Source organism: Sus scrofa, chromosome 14 (genome assembly GCF_054392235.1).
Source record: "Sus scrofa isolate SSC_HxYL_T2T_F1_AM1 chromosome 14, Sscrofa_HxYL_maternal_Yorkshire_Landrace_v2.0, whole genome shotgun sequence".
NCBI lineage: Eukaryota > Metazoa > Chordata > Mammalia > Artiodactyla > Suidae > Sus > Sus scrofa.
The window spans coordinates 75,258,497-75,276,919 of record NC_139396.1 but is presented as its reverse complement, the minus strand read 5'-3'; positions in this window follow the sequence as shown (position 1 = coordinate 75,276,919).

The following is an 18,423-nucleotide window of genomic DNA, read 5'->3' as shown; positions in this document are numbered from 1 at the left end:
TAATTATTTAAGCTATATTTTTGGAAGACAAAATGTTTAACAGGAAACAAATTGTTCCAGGGCTTACATTTTTTGTTTTTGTTGTGAGACAGGAATAATTTAGAATTAAATATATAAAATAATTACAAATTACAATAAATGATACAGAGGAAATAAACTGATGCTCAAATAAAGGAAAATGGGAGCAACTTCTTTATATGGAAGGGCCACATTTAAAGGAGCTAATACATTAATAACTAAAGAATGAACTGATGTGAAATTTGAGGGAAAGAGCATTATAGGCAGTGTTACTAGCATGTACAATGATTCTAAACTGGACAAAGTGTGGCACACTGAAGCAGCCAAAAGAAACCCAAAGTGATTGAGGGACTGTGGCATATCATGAGGGATCAGTGAAACAGGTGAGTGTGAGGCCTAATAGGGACCTCTTGTCTAAAAAAGTATTTCAGTTAACTGGATGGCTTTAGTTAGTGAAATGTCATGTCTTATTTAGATTTTTCAGAACACTGATCTTCCTGCTGAGTGAAAAAGGTAATCATGGAAAAAACCCAATCATGGAAGTTATGGGACTAAGTAGAAGAAGAGGCCTAGGAAACAACCTCTGAAGAGTCACATCACTTAGTGGCTGGATGAAAGAGAGAACAAAGAATTAGGAAGAACAGGAAAAGGAAGTGACATTATGGACAAAAAGACAAGAATATCTCAATAAGGGATGTAGCTATCTCTGTAACATTATGCTGAGGTCATATAATCTGAAGACAAAAAAAAAATTACATCATGATAAACATTGATTATATGGAAAAGGTTCGGGAAAGGTGGGGTATCACCTACTCTAAGTAGGTTGCGGGGGGACTCTCTCTACCAGCCCTGCAGGACACAATCTGGTTCCCAAACACCATTTTACCACTTGTTGTCTTGTACCACTCCTGATACTAACTGTGAGGCTGGGTTCTGTGGGAAGTGGAAGTTGAGATGGTGTTAGGAGCATAAAAATATATGGGGACTCAAAGTTACACCTTCCAATCCTAAACTAAAATGATTATTTTACTGAGGAAATTAGAATCAATAAGAAGAGAACTTGGATTTCCCATTGATGCTCAGGGGGTTAAAAATCTGACTAGTATCCATGAGGACACAGGTTCAATCCCTGGCCTCACTCAGTCAGGTAAGGATCCAGCTTTGCCATGAGCTGCAGTGTAGGTTGCAGACTCTGCTTGGATCTGGCATTGCTGTGGCTGTGGCATAGGCTGACAGCTGCAGCTCTGATTCAACCCCTAGCCTGAGAACTTCCATATGCTGTGGGTGTGGCCCCAAAAACATAAAAAGAGAAAATTTGTCAGAGTTCCCATCTTGGCTCAGTGGAAATGAATCTAATATCCATGAGGATGCCGGTTCAATTCCTAGCCTCACTAAGTGGGTTAAAGGATCCCGTGTTTTTTTCTCTCCTCTTCCGGGTGAGTCTAGCCAGAGGTTTGTCAATTTTGTTTACCTTTTCAAAGAACCAGCTCTTGGTTTTGATTTTTTCTATTGTTTTTTTGAATCTCTATTTTATTGATTTCCTCTTTGATCTTTATGATTTCCTTCCTTTTGCTGACTTTAGGTTTTGTTTTTTCTTCTTTTTCTAATTAATTTAGGTGATGGGTTAAGTTGTTGATTTGAGATATTTCCTTTTTTTGAGGAAGCCCTGTATTGCTATGAATTTCCCTCTGAGCACTGCTTTTGCAGCATCCCATAAATTTTGAGTGGTTGTGTCTTCATTATCATTTGTCTTGAGGTATTTTTTAATTTCCCTCTTGATTTCCTCAATGACCCATTGATTTTTTAGTAGCATGTTGTTTAGTCTCCATGTAGTCAGTTTTTTTCTGATTTATTTTCCTGTGGTTGATTTGTAGTTTCATGCCATTGTGGTCAGAGAAGATACTTGAAATAATTTCTATACTTTTAAATCTGTTGAGGTTAGTTTTGTACCCCAGTATGTGATCAATTCTTGAGAATGTTCCATGTGCACTTGAGAAGAATGTATATTCTGATTTTTTTTGGATGAAATGTCCAGAAAATGTCAATTAAGTCTAACTTTTCTATTGTGTCATTTAGGATCTCTGTTGCCTTATTGATTTTATGTCCAGAGGATCTGTCCATGATGTGAGTGGGGTGTTAAAGTCTCCTACTATGATTGTATTCCCATACATTTCTCTTTTTATGTCTGTTAGTATTTGTCATAGGTATCTGGGTGCTCCTATATTAGGAGTATACATATATATATGATTGTAATATCTTCTTCTTGAATGGATCCTTTAACCATTAAATAGTGTCCTGCTTGCATTTCTTCATGGCCTTTGTTTTAAAGTCTATTTTGTCTGATATGAGTATTGCAACTTCTGCTTTCCTGCCTTGTCCATTGACATGTAATAACTTTTCCCATCCCCTCACCTTCAATCTGTATGTGTCCTTTGCCCTAAGGTGAGTTTCTTGTAGACAGCCAATTGTAGGTTTTTGCTTTTTTGTCCAATCTGCCACTCTGTGTCTTTTGATTGGAGCATTCAGTCCATTGACATTTAAGGTGATTATCTTATCAAATATATGAAGAGGAATTTATACCCATCCTCCTTAAACTTTTTCAAAAGGTTGAAGAAGAAGGAACACTCACAAAGATATTCTAGGATGCCACCATCACCCTAATTCCAAAGCCAGCAAAAGATACCACCAAAAAATAAAACTGTAGGCTAATATCTTTGATGAATAGAGACCCAAAAAGTCTCAACAAAACTTTAGCCAACCAAATCCAACAACATATAAAAATACCACACACCATGACCAGGTGGGATTCATCCCAGGTTCACAAGGATGGTTCAACATACACAAATCAATCAATGTCGTACACCACATTAACAAAAGAAAAGACAAAAACCACATGACCATCTCAATAGATGCAGAAAAGGCATTTGACAATGTCCAACATCCCTTCATAATAAAAACTCTTACCAAAGTGGGTGTAGAGGGAACATACCTTAACATAGTCAAAGCCATTTGTGACAAACCAACAGCAGATATAATACTCAATGGAGAAAAGGTGAAACACTTCCCACTAAAATATGGAAAAATAAAAGGATGCCCACTCTCACCACTGTTATTCAACACAGTACTTGAAGTCCTAGCCACAGCAAACAGATAAACAAAAGAAATAAAAGGCCTCCAAATAGTAAGAGAAAAGGTAAAACTGTCACTGTATGCAGAAGACATAATGCTATATATAGAAAACCCCAAGGACTCCACCCAAAAACTACTTGAACTGATCAACAAATTCATCAAAATAGCAGGATACAAGATTAACATTCAGAAATCAGTCACATTTCTGTATACTAACAATGAAATATCAGAAAATGAATACAAAAATATAATACCTTTTAAAATTGCACCCCCAATATTCAAATACCTGGGAATACACCTGACCAAGGAAGTAAAGGACTTATATGCTGAGAACTATAAAACATTAATCAAGGAAATTAAAGAAGATGTGAAGAAATGGAAAGATATCCCATGCTCCTGGGTCGGAAAAATTAATATTGTAAAAATGGCCATACTACCCAAAGCAATCTGCAGATTCAAAGCAAGCCCTATCAATTTACCCAGGAAACTTTTCACAGAACTAGAACAAACAATCCAAAAATTCACATGGAACCACAAAAGACCCAGAATTGCCAAAGCAATCCTGAGGAACAAAAACCAAGCAGGAGGCATAATTCTCCCAGACTTTAGGCAATATTACAAAGCCACAGTCTTCAAGACAGTATGGTACTGGTACCAAAACAGACAGACAGACCAATGGAACAGCATAGAGAACACAGAAATAAACCCAGACATCTTTGGTCAATTAATCTTCAACAAAGGAGACAAGAATATAAAATGGCAAAAAGACAGTCTTTTCAGAAAGTATTACTGGGAAACCCGGACAGCTGCACGCAAATCAGTGAAATTGGAACACACCCTCACACCATGCACCAAAATAAACTCAAAATGGCTGAAAGGCTTAAACATAAGACAAAATACCATCAAACTCCTGGAAGAGAACATAAGCAAAACATTCTCTGACATCAACCTTACAAATGTTTTCTCAGGTCAGTCTCCCAAAGCAACAGAAATAAAAGCAAAAATATACCAATGGGACCTCATCAAACTGAAAAGCTTCTGCACAGCAAAGGAAACCAAAAAGAAAACAAAAAGACATCTTACAGAATGGGAGAAAATAGTTTCAAATGATGCAACGCCAAGGGCTTAATCTCTAGAATATACAAGCAACTTCTACAGCTTAACAGCAAAAACCCCAAAAACCCAATGGAACGATGGGCAAAAGACCTGAATAGACATTTTTCCAAGGAAGATGTACAGATGGCCAACAATCACATGAAAAAATGCTCAACATCCCTGATTATTAGAGTAATGTCCACCAAAACTAGTATTAGATACCACCTCATGCCAGTCAGAATGGCCATCATTAATAAGTTCACAAATAACAAATGCTACAGGGGGTGTGGAGAAAAGAGAACCCTCCTGCACTGTTGGTGGGAATGCAAGCTGGAAAAACCACTATGAAGAAAAGTATGGAGGTACCTTAGAAATCCATACATAGACCTACCATATGACACAGCAATCCCACTCTTGGGTGCATATCCAGACAAAACTTGCCTTGAAAAAGACACATGCACCCGCATGTTCATTGCAGCACTATTCACAATAGCCAAGACATGGAAACAACCTCAATGTCCATTGACAGATGATTGGATCAGGAAGATGTGGTATATATACTCAGTGGAATACTACTCAGCCATAAAAAAGAATGAAATTATGCCATTTGCAGCAACGTGGTTGGAACTAGAGACGCTCATCCTGAGTGAAGTAATTCAGAAAGAGAAAGACAAATATCATATGATATCATATATATCTGGAATCTAATATATGGTACAAGTGAACCTTTCCACATAAAAGAAAATCATGGACTTGGAGAATAGACTTGTGGTGGCAAAGGGGGAGGAGGAGAGAGTGGGATAGATGGCATGCTTGGGGTTAATAGATACAGACTATTGCCTTTGGAATGAATTATCAATGAGATCCTGCTGTGTAGCACTGAGAACTATGTCTAGTCACTTATGATGGAGCATGATATGTGAGAAAAAAGAATGTATACATGTATGTGTAACTGGGTCACCGTGCTATAGAGTAGAAAATTGACAGAACACTGTAAACCAGGTATATTGGAAAAAATCAAAATAATTATGTAAAAACAAAAACAAACAAACAAAAAAAGGATCCCATGTTGCTGTGAACTGTGGTGTAGGTCACAGACATGACTTGGATCTTTCATGGCTATAGCTGTGGAGTAGGCCAGCAGTCATAGCTCTTACTGCACCACTAGCTTGGGAACCTCCATATGCTGCAAGTGTGGCCCTCAAAAGACAAAAAATAAAAAGAGAGAGAGAGAGAAGTTCATTTCTCCATCATTGGTATAATCAAAGTTTTATATCTTCCCTAGTGAATCATTTCCATTAGCCAACAGATACTTTAATGTCTACCATTATTATCGGTTTTTTTTTACATTGGCCCCACATGTACAGTTGACCCTTGAACAACATGGGGATTAATCTGCCTTAACTGGAGTTCCTTCACATTCGCAGACTCTTGAAGCTCAAATTCATGATATTCAAAGGTCACCTGTACCTCATTTCCTCCACATTGCTCTCCTTCCCTTTCAGAAAAATGCCTTAACTTATGTCACATTCTCCTGATGTTCCTTCTGCTTTTTTTGAGTCTCCATGCTCTCCTTTTCTTGCTCTTCCTCCTCTTCCATTTCTCTAAGCTTGATCTGTCTGGCATGGTGGCACATATATCTAATGGATTTAAACTAATTAAAATAAATATAATTAAAATTAAATTTCCTTAGCCACACGCGAGTCATACTTCAAATCCTTAATAACAACAGGTGGCTCATACCTACTCTATTAGTTGTTTCTGTTATCACACAAAGTTCTGAAACTGACTAAACTTATGACTTGAACTTAGCCGGAACCCAGATTGTGACTTCAATCCATGGTTTTTAAATTAGAATCACTCACCCAATGTCTGGATTTACTGAGGTTCTGGTTCTTTGTGCCTCAGCACATAAGGAATTCAGCAAGAGACAAAGTGATAGGCCAGAAATAGATTTATTAAGATAAGACACTTGTGGGAGATGCAAACAGGCAGGCAAAGAGGCTCTGCCCTGAGGATTAGGTAGGCTACAGTTTTATAATCCAATAGAAGTAGGCGTGGGAAAAGACTGCCTCTTCCTCCTTCTTGGAGTAGTAGTTCCTCCTTAGTATGTGGTAAGAGATAATTTGATCCTATAAGGTCAAATTAAGACAACAAGGTGCTTATTACAATCAGCAGAAGGGCAGTCCTTGAATTCCTGCTCTTGGTTCTAAGGGTAATGACCTGAAACTTAAATCATGCTTTTATTTGTGGTAAACCTGATTCATTCTATGGCTTTCTTGAGTGATTATTAACTTACAGTGGTCTCCCAAAGTTCCCTATGTTTCCCTCTCTATCCATGCTCCCTTAGTGGGACTTCTACTTGTGTAACTATCCTACTCCATTCCTATCAGTTCTACTGAACAGCCCAGAATATAACCTACTTATAATCTGCACTTTTGTGTCCAGTAAGTTTCCCACACCTAATATATCAAAATCAGAATTCTGTTTACCCTCTTCAACCTGATTCTCATATCTCAGTCTCTATCCCAATAAATGGCACCAACGGTAACCCAGATGCTCAAGCCAAAAATGTAGGTGTTATTTTGGCTTCAATTTTCCAGATTTACCACCTGATAATAAATTTCTCAGTTATTCCTTTGAGCTTACTTCAAAAATGTGTCCAATACTCAACTGCATCTCAAGGCCTCCATCACCAAAATTCAAGACTAATCTGCCATCATTCTCAGCTACTAAAATTTTAATTTGTATTAATCATTCTTCTTTTCCCTTCTCCGTTCAACATTACACAAGGCAGAAGAGTGATCTTCTAAAAATATAAATCAGACTACAAAACCCTCGGGGGCTTGCCAGCACATTTGGAATACAATCTAAACTCTTTGCAGGTCTTATAAATCCTGCATGAAATTATCTCTTCCTATATCTCAGACAGCTCATGATACATGTACCATTCCTCCCTCCCACCAACCATGATCCTTTCTGCCCAGCCTCACTGGTTTTCTTTTGGTTTCTCTAACACCTTCCTGCTTCAAGTCTTTTACATTGGCTGTTCTCACTATTTGAACTCTCTTCCCCAGATGGTTTAGTTGATTCTTTTGAGACATACTGGGACCTGGGACATGGGACTTTTTGCTGCATTGGTTGTAATGCTTGCACCTAGACAAATATCTCCTCCAGCAACAAAATATAAAGAAACTATAAGTGACTAAAGGTAATTCACACGTGCAGTTGGGGTAAATTACAGACAAGAAGATATAAAATAATCTACAAACCCAGCTTCCACTTCTGAAGAGCACAGGGCAAAAGCAGGGTGTCAGGAGCAAAAGCAGGGTACTGCCCATGTTCCCTGCACACCACACCAAAGGGGCTGGCAGACCACCTAGCCATCCCTCTGGCCCTACTCTTGGACCTCCCCCTATCCTTGCCCGATTTAAGGAACAAGCTAACTGCAGATCGGACCCCCGCTTCCCACCTCCCCGAGCAGAGCAAACAAGGAAACCTATTATTTGTCATTGCTCCCCTCTGCTGCAGCAGGGGCCCCAATAAAGCCTTGACTGAATTTCCCTGTCTGGCCTCTTATCAATTCCATTAATTAAGGAGCCAAAGAATCCTAGATGGTAACACTTTACTTCCTTTAGATCTCTGTTTATTTGTTTATTTTTTCTTTAATTTATTTGTTTGTTTTCCTTTTAGGGCCACAAGTGTGACATATGGAAGTTCCCAGACTAGGGTTGAATGGGAGCTGTGGCTGGTGGCCTAAGTCACAGCCATATCAAAGCTGGATTTGAGCCATGTCTGTTACCTACACCACAGCTCACAGCAACACCAGATTTTACCCACTGAGTGAGGCCAGGGATCAAATGGGCCTCCTCATGGATACTAGTCAGGTTTGTTTCCACTGAGCCACAATGGGAACTCCTGGGTCTCTGTTTAAATATTGGTCTCTTTGGAGGAGAGGAGTCTTCCATGAAGACCTTATGTAAAAATAACCTCCCTACTGGTAGGTCACTCCTTATGGACTTAAACCTGTTTTATTTTTTCTTCTGAGCACTGATCACTATCTTAAGTTATATTTCTTTACTTACTATCTATCTCTTTAACTAGAATGCCAACTCAGTAAAAGCTGGATCTTTCTCTCTTAGTCACAATATAAGAATACAGTGTGTGTCAATAGATATATGTGGAATTAATGAGTGAATGATAGCCTTATGAAGGGATTTCAGAGCTCAAATAAAAAGAAATACATGTCAAGGGGACTTGCATCTTTGGGATTTTGTTAGACTGGTGATAGAAATGAAAGGAGGCCTTACTCTGATTAACACTGCAAAAGATGAAATCCAGTTTCTATCCTGTTTGTCTGGTGTAGCTTTGTGTTTCTCATTCCATGATGAAGGTCCCCATGCTCGAGTCTGTGTAAAAAGTGCTGTTTTAAATAAAAACACCAGAATTTGAATAGTTGTTATAGCTGATAGTGAACAAATGCTGTATCTCTCACTGGTACCATAAGACCAAAAATAAGAGTGTAACTATGTTTGGTCACTTCAAGCAGTATCTGACCGGCTTACTCATGAACAATAGCCTATATGGATCTCTCAGTGGGTAGCAGAGATTCTAGGAAGTGAAAAACTGTTGAGGCTACAGGGAGCTATTTCAAAGTGTATTTTATTTTCTAGCAATGATTATGATGATAATGATGATGACTATACATAATTTCAAACATGTATTATGAGATATGTAATACAGCATTTTGTGTTGTGGGCACTTAATAGTCCAGTTTGTTATTTAAAATAGTACAAATAACAAAACCCACATATTTAGATGGACTTTCACATTATATCATCTATAAGAAAGTTAATTATTTTTTATTTTAAATGATTTTTATTTTTTCCATTATAGCTGGTTTACAGTGTTCTGTTAATTTTCTTCTGTATAGCAAGGTGACACACTGGTTTTATATATATATATATATATATATATATATATATATATATATATATATTCTTTTTCTCACATTATCCTCCATCATGCTCCATCATAAGTGACTAGATATAGTTCCCTGTGCTATATAGCAAGACTTTATTGCTTATCCATTCTAAAGGCAACAGTTTGCACCTGTTAATACCAAATTCCCAATCCATTCCAATCGCTCCCCCTCCCCTTTGACAACCACAAATCTGTTCTCCAAATCCATGATTTTCTTTTTTGTGGAAAGGTTAATTTGTGCTGTATATTAGATTCCAGATATATATGATATCATATGGTATTTGTCTTTGTCTTTCTGACTTACTTCACTTAGTATGAGAGTCTCTAGGAAAGTTAATTATATTCATTCAGTTCATGTATCTTTTATTAGCTGATAAAAAGGGGAATGGACAAGGAAAATTGACTTTTTATGCATAAAAGACTACTGACAATTTAGATGAGGAAAGTGAGATTTAGACTTTCATTTTTAGTGTCTTCTCTCCTTGTAATTATTTTTCCCCAATTTCAGAACTCTGAAATAGTTCATTTTCTTTCAATTACATTATTATGAAAGAAAAGTTTTAGTAACCATTAATATATGGATCATTCAATAGTTAAATATAAGCTTAAGTAAAATAAGTCAACTCCCCAAACAAAACAAAAAGTAAATAAAATGTAGAGTCTAGAGATTCTATAATAACAAATTTTGTATTTAAGTTTGTAATTTGTATTACTGACTGGAACCTTGTTACTACTTGTTCAATATGTATGAACTTTTACTCCCTGTGAAAATAGTCATTTGTTTAGTTAAGAATTGATTTTAAATAAGGCCTTGACACTGCTCTACTCCATGATACAATTGAGGAAATAATCCATTTAATTTTTTTCCCTGAGAAAGTAGATATTAAAATGCAGGGCCAGAAACATCTAAGCTTTGAAACTAAAGACTGAAAAATTAGGATGTTTGTTTTTCCTCCTAAATGCAATGGTTTAGAACATTGATATCTAACATAAATCACTGCCATAGCCATTTGGTTCTCGATTTCCCCTCTCCAGAATTACATGTCTTGAATTTTACTATGAGTCTTATGACTCATAATGTTTGATTTGGCTATATTGTATCTTGGAATATAGAGTCATTAGGATCCAAAAATGAATTCCCCATAGTAAATCTTCCCAGGGCACCATTGTCTATGGTTTACTTAACAGCCATGCATTGGAACAATTAAAGCAATTGCTTTCCTTACTTAACCATTTTACTTCAGCTTCAAAAACCTAAGAAGTACAGAAATAAAGCACCATGAGAATCACATAGTAAGAACTCTATTGTAAAGATTTTTTTCTTCCTTAATCCTACACAAAATGCTGTAAAAGTTTTATATTTTTTATACAGATGAGCAGCACTCTATAAAATTTGCAGATTAAATTCAAACTTTGGAGGATGTATTGGCTCAGGGTTTTTGGCCAAAGTAACTGTCACAGTGAATTTCAGGTGAGACTTAAACAGACTTAATAGTACATACATGACCCAACATGATGCATCTTGTAATCATCCTAAGTTTAAGTGTGGGATACAATTAGAAAGCAGAGTCTAAAAGGCAAGTCAGAAATCCTCAAGTTTAGTTCTCTTCTTGCTTCTGAAAGACTGCATCAGGGTAACAGGTTAAGCCTCTCGTCACAAATTTTCACATGAGGAGAATGAAGAGGATGACAAGCTTTCTTCAAAGGTTACTATGATTTTTCTAGTTTTGTGTACACATTTTTCAGAGCCTGAGGCTGTGTCTGCATTATCAGGAACATATCTGGTAAGAAAGAAGAAAATGAACACAATCCAGGAGATTCTCCATGTAAAACAAAATTGTGTCCTACACTTATACAAATGATTATTATAAAATGCATATTCTGTCAAGTTCACGCATGTTCCAGTAAGTCTACTTGAGACTCATCTGGAATTCACTGTGACAGTTACTTTGGCCAATAATCCTCAGTCTTCAAAGTTAGAATTAATCTGCAAAGACTAACATGGTATAATTTCATGACCTGTAAGAAGTAGGCCAGGCTTCTAACTAATTTAGCATTCTTAATCAGGCATCCTTTACAAAACTGACTATGTAAATCTCCATTCTTCAAGTTTTTAAAAATATAGCTCCTTAATCTACCTGCTGGTTCATTCATTAAGTTAAATAAAGTACTGACAGGCATAAACAACATTTTTTGAGAATTGCACTAAAATATTTTTTGTCCACTGAGTGCTACATACCTAGTCATCAAATAAATTAACTCAATTTTTTAGTGTAATGATGCTTTGGCATCATTAAAAAAATTTTTTTTTTTAAATACATACTTATGTAAAAGCGTTTCAAGCTCCCTAAACACATCAGCATAGTCCAGATGCCAGCCAGTGCTGGGATTCCCTCGGGGTGTGGATTTACCAAAGCTGCTTCTCTGGTGTGAAGAACTTGTCCTGGAAGCTTGACCATAGTGTTGAGATGTAGTTGCATCTAATTTGCAAATGGCATAAGTCTTGATTCTGTTACTTGGCATTGCTGGAGAAGGACTGGGGTACAGAATTGAAGCAAATCCCTCCTACATGAGGATAAGGAGTTAGCTTAGCCTTATGACAATTCACACCCCTGCAGTGCTCAGCCTTCTGCGAAAAGCATTCTTTCACTGGGTTATGAAGTGTATATTTGTTATTTGCTTCCCCACTACTGAATCGCTTAACTTGATTGCATGTCAGCAATTCAAGTGCTTTATAGTAGTAATATGGAGAAGAAACGTTTTGCTTATAATGTTGGACTCTTAACATTGGTTCCTACTATATAGAATCAGAGCTGGCAGCCCCATTTCATCAAGAGAAGTGCACCAGGCCATGCCAGAAGACAACATCTCATTAGAAACATGTGTTACCCCCGCTTCCTTAAGGCTTGATTTGAATTGCCATATGGTCACTGTGACAGACTGAGTGATCATTGAATATTGATGGGGCCTTGACTACAGACTCTACCTTGCCACTGCCAATCGAGTGTCATTCTAATGACACAATGTTCACACGTGTTTCCAGGCCAGTCAATTCTGTCTCCTCATCTATAATCGCTTGGCTGTTTAAAATGTCAAGTACATGTTCTAGTTGGAGCTTCCTATCTCATGTCTTATTTCTTCTTAACACCCAATGCTGAATCATCATCCAAGCAAAAATGCTTGCAGTTTCCAAATATGACATTTACTCTCCTCTTTATGTCTGTTATTAGAGGGAAATACAGCTTAGGCTGGCATCTCTAGCACCTAGCTCGATGCTGGACACATACTGCGTATTTGATAAGTAGGAATTATATTGAATTTACTTCTCTTTTCATACTAATTGTTTTCATTTCCTGACTTCGGAATAGTCTTCAATATCAGATTTCTCTATTCATCCTCTCCCCATTCTAATGTTTTTATGTCGTACTTGTTTTCTGTAGTCTATATATCCAAATATGCTGCAAAGCTTTGCACATTGTATAATGGTCATTATTGCAAAGCCCATGGCATGATGGTCATTCTATGTACTCTCTGATTGCATGATATATGATATGCCAAGAAATTGATGTGACCCAAGCTCAACAAGAAATTAAGCTAATATGGAGGGTTTTGTATATTCTAACTGGAAAAGGGGGTGGCTTGTATTTTCTAAATTCCACTTCAGTTTCCTTTCTGATGGATTTTCAATCCAAAAGATACTCCCAATTCCCAGGTAATATTTTCTGAGGCTATGGAATTAGTGAAATCTTGTATTTCTGAATAGAGTTAATTTAATATGCCTCAGGCAGCAAGATTAACTGTGTAATACACTGCTTTTTATTCTATTGTTTAATGAGTTCAGGTTTTCAATGCAGAGGAATAGTGCCAGCAAGCAAACTTTAGGGTAAGTGCAAGGATGCTTTTCTATTTGCTGGTTTCTACTCATTCCTCAGAACAGGGCATTTTCCTGTAATCCTTACCGCCAGCTGAAAGCAGATCAGCATTTCATAGTTTACTCATCTCAAATTGCCAATTTATTATTAAGTTTGAAAACGTGCTCTGTGCTACTTTAAAAATGAATCAGAATCTTTGATGTGCCAACATTTGTATGCTTTTGAAGTCACTAGAAACATGGTAACATGCCATCTTCTGTAACTCTTAGCAGTATGTATTTCTAGAGTACAGTGTGATATTGGCAAACACAGCCATTTAACATTCTAACACTTTGGAACTGACTGAAAGAAGAGGATCTGATTTTGCAAGGAAAAACTCAGAAAACACATCACACATCAGAAGATAAACAAGGGATAGCTGAAAGCATTCCTTAATTTTTAATGGAAAAGTCAGAAATAAAATTACTGATCTTTCAAAGCAGATTTCTGAGTTACAATATGCAAAGGATTAATACTGTGTGAAATAATGAGGGTTCTTTTGTACGGATATGGTAGCTCAGAGCTCAAAATCTACACTAATATGAATTTTGCAGAGAAACCTTTATTTGTGGAGATTGATTTTACACTGTCAACTGGGTTTCTTTCTAGAGTGCACACATGTGCTATCCTATCACTCTACAGACAATGAAAAGTCCCCTCCTTGTAGACAAGCCATAGAAATGAGCACCAGCCAGGGGTAATATGAGGGTTCTACCTCTGCTTGTAAGCCCAGGTTACTACAGCTGCCAGTTTGCTAGAATATGCATGGAAATCAAATCTTTAGAAGAAAAGCCATAAAGTCATATTATTTTCTAATCCAGGAAATTAATAGCAATTTAAAAACCAGTGACTATTCTTGCCTAAGGAAATTGCCCTTTATCATTTTCTTCCTTCTCCCTTTGCTAATGAAATTGAGACTCTAGAACTGAGCAACTGCAAGGCATCCTCAAAATTAAGCAGTTTTAAATCTTGATATTTGATATTGCTTCTTTACTTTTTTTTAAAGTAAAGTACTGATAGCAAATCTGATATCAACCAGTCTGATTCTCTCCACTGCAGGTGGGAAAAGAGATACAAATGTAGTGGGCTTTTCATAAGACTTAAAGGAAACTTTGTATGCATTAACTCCTCTTATGCTGTTGAGTTCTCTGATAATTTTTTAGGACAAAGAACCCATAGTTTCATTGAAAAGGAGGTCTGGTGTGTGCTCCTGAAATCACAACTTTAATAAAGCAGTTCAGAAAATTGGCCTTTTGTAGAGAATACATCCCCCAACTGCTCAGGGAGGGGAAGAAAAACTTCCCATGTGTCTCTAGCTAATAGGTAATTTTGCTCATTGTACGTGTGCAAAACTGGCCTTTCTATACTCTAAAGCAGAGTGACATGGTTTGGGGTTCTATCTGTGTGTTTAAACTCAAAAGCCAAGGAGATTATCCTTGTTTATGTTAGATCACAAAGTTATAGCAGTAAGATCCTTAGAGATAATTTTGTGCCATTTTAAAAATTTGAATAGAAAATTGACATCTTCCAAAGTAAAATATATAATGACCTGCCTAGTTTTCAAATTATAGCATCAACAAAAAATTGATTTATTTTTGCATAATTAATAGATTATTTGGCATCACATAAATTGAATATTAAATAAAATGTAACATTTGGGCATTGCTATGAACATAACACTGAATTCAGTACCTCCCTGTTGGGCTTCAAAGTATAAACAGCAATAGTGAGATTCTAATTCCTATTAGATTCTTATTATCCCTCTTATTATTATTATAAAAAATAACAACGCTATAAGAACTCATAGTATCAAGAAGATATCACCTCATTGTTCTCATGAATGATACAAAAAGTTCTTGATTTATTGTGATAATCTTAGTGGTCTGCAGTACCTTAATATCAAAGTTTTGAGAGAAATAAGAAGAGGTTTCTCATTTGATCCTTAATTATATGACTTTAGACACATATGTAAATTAAAAGGAAGGATTAAGCTTAGAATCTAAGCTTCATCTACTTACTGGAGAGAAACGGAGGAAAAAAAAACACCCTCCAAAATACTCAATACAGATCAATTCACCAATTAACTTATAATATTTCTTGTGTTCCATTTTTTAATTTATCCCGTTTGTGAGGATCGTTGCAATCATGAAGTGCCCTATTACAACTATAGTAGCTAGGTATCTCTTGGTCCACTCTGATTTTTTTTCTTATTGTCTCTATAGCCTCCCATAAAAGAATAAAGAGAACCCAGTGAAATGTCTGACAGATGGAAACACAGATGCAAAGCCAAGTCACAGAGGAGTTAAGACTTTAGTGGAGATGAATTTGGTTGTGCTCCTGGGAATAGTGATTAAACCACTCAACCATAGAGCTGAGTGCCCAGACAAAAGATTCAGATTAATTTCAGGTCCACAGAGATGGAGGCAAAATTCAGAATCTGCCAAACATACAGGCAAAAAAAAAAAAAAAAACAAAAACAAAAAAACAAAAAAATTCAATAAAGAAATCAGATGTAAATTTAATATGCTTAAGGCTCTAAATAGCTAATCATGAAATTTAAGTATGCTTCCATTAGAATATACAAAAAAAATTTGCTATCATTGTTCTCACAGGAAAGTAAATGTTTAAAATATGTCTGTTTAAATAAATTTTTCATATCATTCTCTACAACACCAATTGCGAAAAGTCTTCCCTTTTTATTTGCTTGATAATTTACAGGGGAAAATGACAAGAATTATAATATCTGTATCCCTGCCAAGGCTCTTTCAACCTCAAATTGAAAAAGGTATTGATTTTTCTCATTTAATAGTAAATGAACTCTTTTGTGTGAAGAAACTTTCCTAAATTTTATTTTGCATTTTTTAAGAAAATAATCCCAAGAGTAAAACTTACTTGAGGTATTTAATTCATGACTAGACATATCATCTCTTGCATTTCAACACGATGAAGTATATACTTAGTAGTAAATGTTGATCCCACGATTTTGAGTACCTATTTTAAACCACGTACAAAATGTGAAATACTACCATGTTTTCATTTGGTTAGACATTTGTGAAGCATTTAATGATTTCTAGTTAGAGGGGAAGAAAACTCTGGTTTCCTTAAAATAGCTTAAAATTCAATGTTAGTTATAAACACAACATTAATAAACACAATTTCTGAAGAAACATATTCAATCCAGATGCCTATGTTAGTACCTGCGATGATGTGACAGGTATGTGCACACTCATGGTATGTGCTAAATAAGTGCTTATTAAAAGCGAAATGGTCTCCTGGAAGGAAGGCAGATGTAGGAGGGGTGGCAATTAGGAAAATACTATGTACAGAAAATACTATGTTACAGAGATACCTGGTTTGTGGAGATACTGGTTAACATGTCCATTGGTAAAGCATTTCAGACAACTATCTGAAACTAGTAGTCCCTTTGTCAAATCAAAAGAAAACAATACCCAGTCTGTAGTTGTGGAAGTTTATGCTCAAATGTGTATTTGATATTAAACCTAAATGTTCTGCCCACCCTGTTTGTATGAAGATATTTTAAGCACACCATGAACAAGTCTCTTAGAAAAAAAATCATGCTTCTTTAGCAAAACTACTCAGGATATTAACTTGCTCAAAATTTGATGTTTGATTTTATGCACTCTCACTACTTTAGGCATCCAATTGGAGCTGTAGCTGCCAGCCTACACCAGAGCCACAGCAACGCAGGATCCAAGCTGTGTCTGCAATCTACACCACAGTTCACGGCAATGCCGGATCCTTAACCCACTGAGCAAGGCTAGGGATCGAACCTGCAACCTCATGGTTCTTAGTTGGATTTGTTAACCACTGAGCCACAACGGGAACTCCTGCACTCTCACTATTAAAATCCCTGTTTTCATGGATATTTCAATAATTCAGTAATTTTAGAAGCATTGTTTTAGAAATAGTTGCCACAGTGAACATCCTATTTTTTGATGTGCAATGTACAAATTTTTCATTCATTTTGGTCCTTGTGGTTGGATGTATCTAATGCTAACCGCACTGTTTTGGCACATCAAATAAATGTCTTCTCTGAACCAGAAAAAAAAAATCACTTTCTCTGTTAAGTGAGATTGTGTATGTGTAAGAGACAATTATCTACTTGTGCATACAAAAATCTGAAAAGAATAATTAAAAGTTTATATACACGTATTATCCTAAATAATGGGATAGCTTTCCAAGAACATTTATTTAGTACTTATTTCTTTAACAAATTCTTAAGGTAAATTTCCAGTTGCTCACTGGATAAAATACACTACTCAGCTTCTCAGATGGGAAAAAAAAACACATTATTCATTCTTTGGCTGTGAGGTTATGACTGCTTCTTTTTCCATGATTTAGAAGAACTGTAAGCTAGGCTTAATTGCTCTGAATAAATATCTTATCTTGATTCGGGGATAAATAATTCTCTAAATGTTTTAAACCCTGTGAAATTGCTTCAATGGTTGCAGAGCATGTTGTACATGTGCAAGTGCAACTCTTCCTCATTGCTCTTTACTGAGCTATAAATGGACCCCAGATGGAGGAGAACAAAAAGCGTCCCCTTTGCACATCCCTCCCACATGGATCAAACTCAGTCTCCCTACCATGTTTTTCAGGACTGGATGATTCACTTCTCTCTAATTTTATATAGAATACACTTAAGCATGGAAGAAAGGGAATAAAAAATGTAACAGGGGAGTCCTTGAGAAATAATACAAAGCTGAGGTCGATAATGTGGGAACCATAAGAGCCGTAGCAACTCAATACCTATATTTTGTTTCTACCAGTATAGATTTAAAAAATGGCAGTAGTTTTGTATAAAGTGTTCATCAAATACCGTCTTTCATGATGTATTTTGAGGAGGAAGAGGCAGAAGAGAGAAGGGGCATGGAAAAATCTTTCTTGTCTGCTCCACCAGAGCACATTCAGCAGGACAGTCCCCCCCTGCCCCCCCCACATTTGTTTAAATAATATATCTGGAGCTAAAAGTGCTATCACAGGATAGGTATTTGCCTTTGCATCTCCCACACAATCTTGACAATGGGGCCTTTTGAGGTGAATGTGCTAAAGTTTTACTGGGCGGGAGCATCTATCCTGTTTACAATTTTGACAGGTAATATGTTCCACTCAGTAAGGATGCAAAGCATTATCTAGTGTTTCCAAAACATCAGTGTACAAAGAAACTCTAGTTCATGCTTTCTGTTGCCCTGCTTTAAAAACTTTATTATTAGACAACACAAATTGTCAAATCAAATCAGACTTATAGGAATTGTAGGTCTAATCA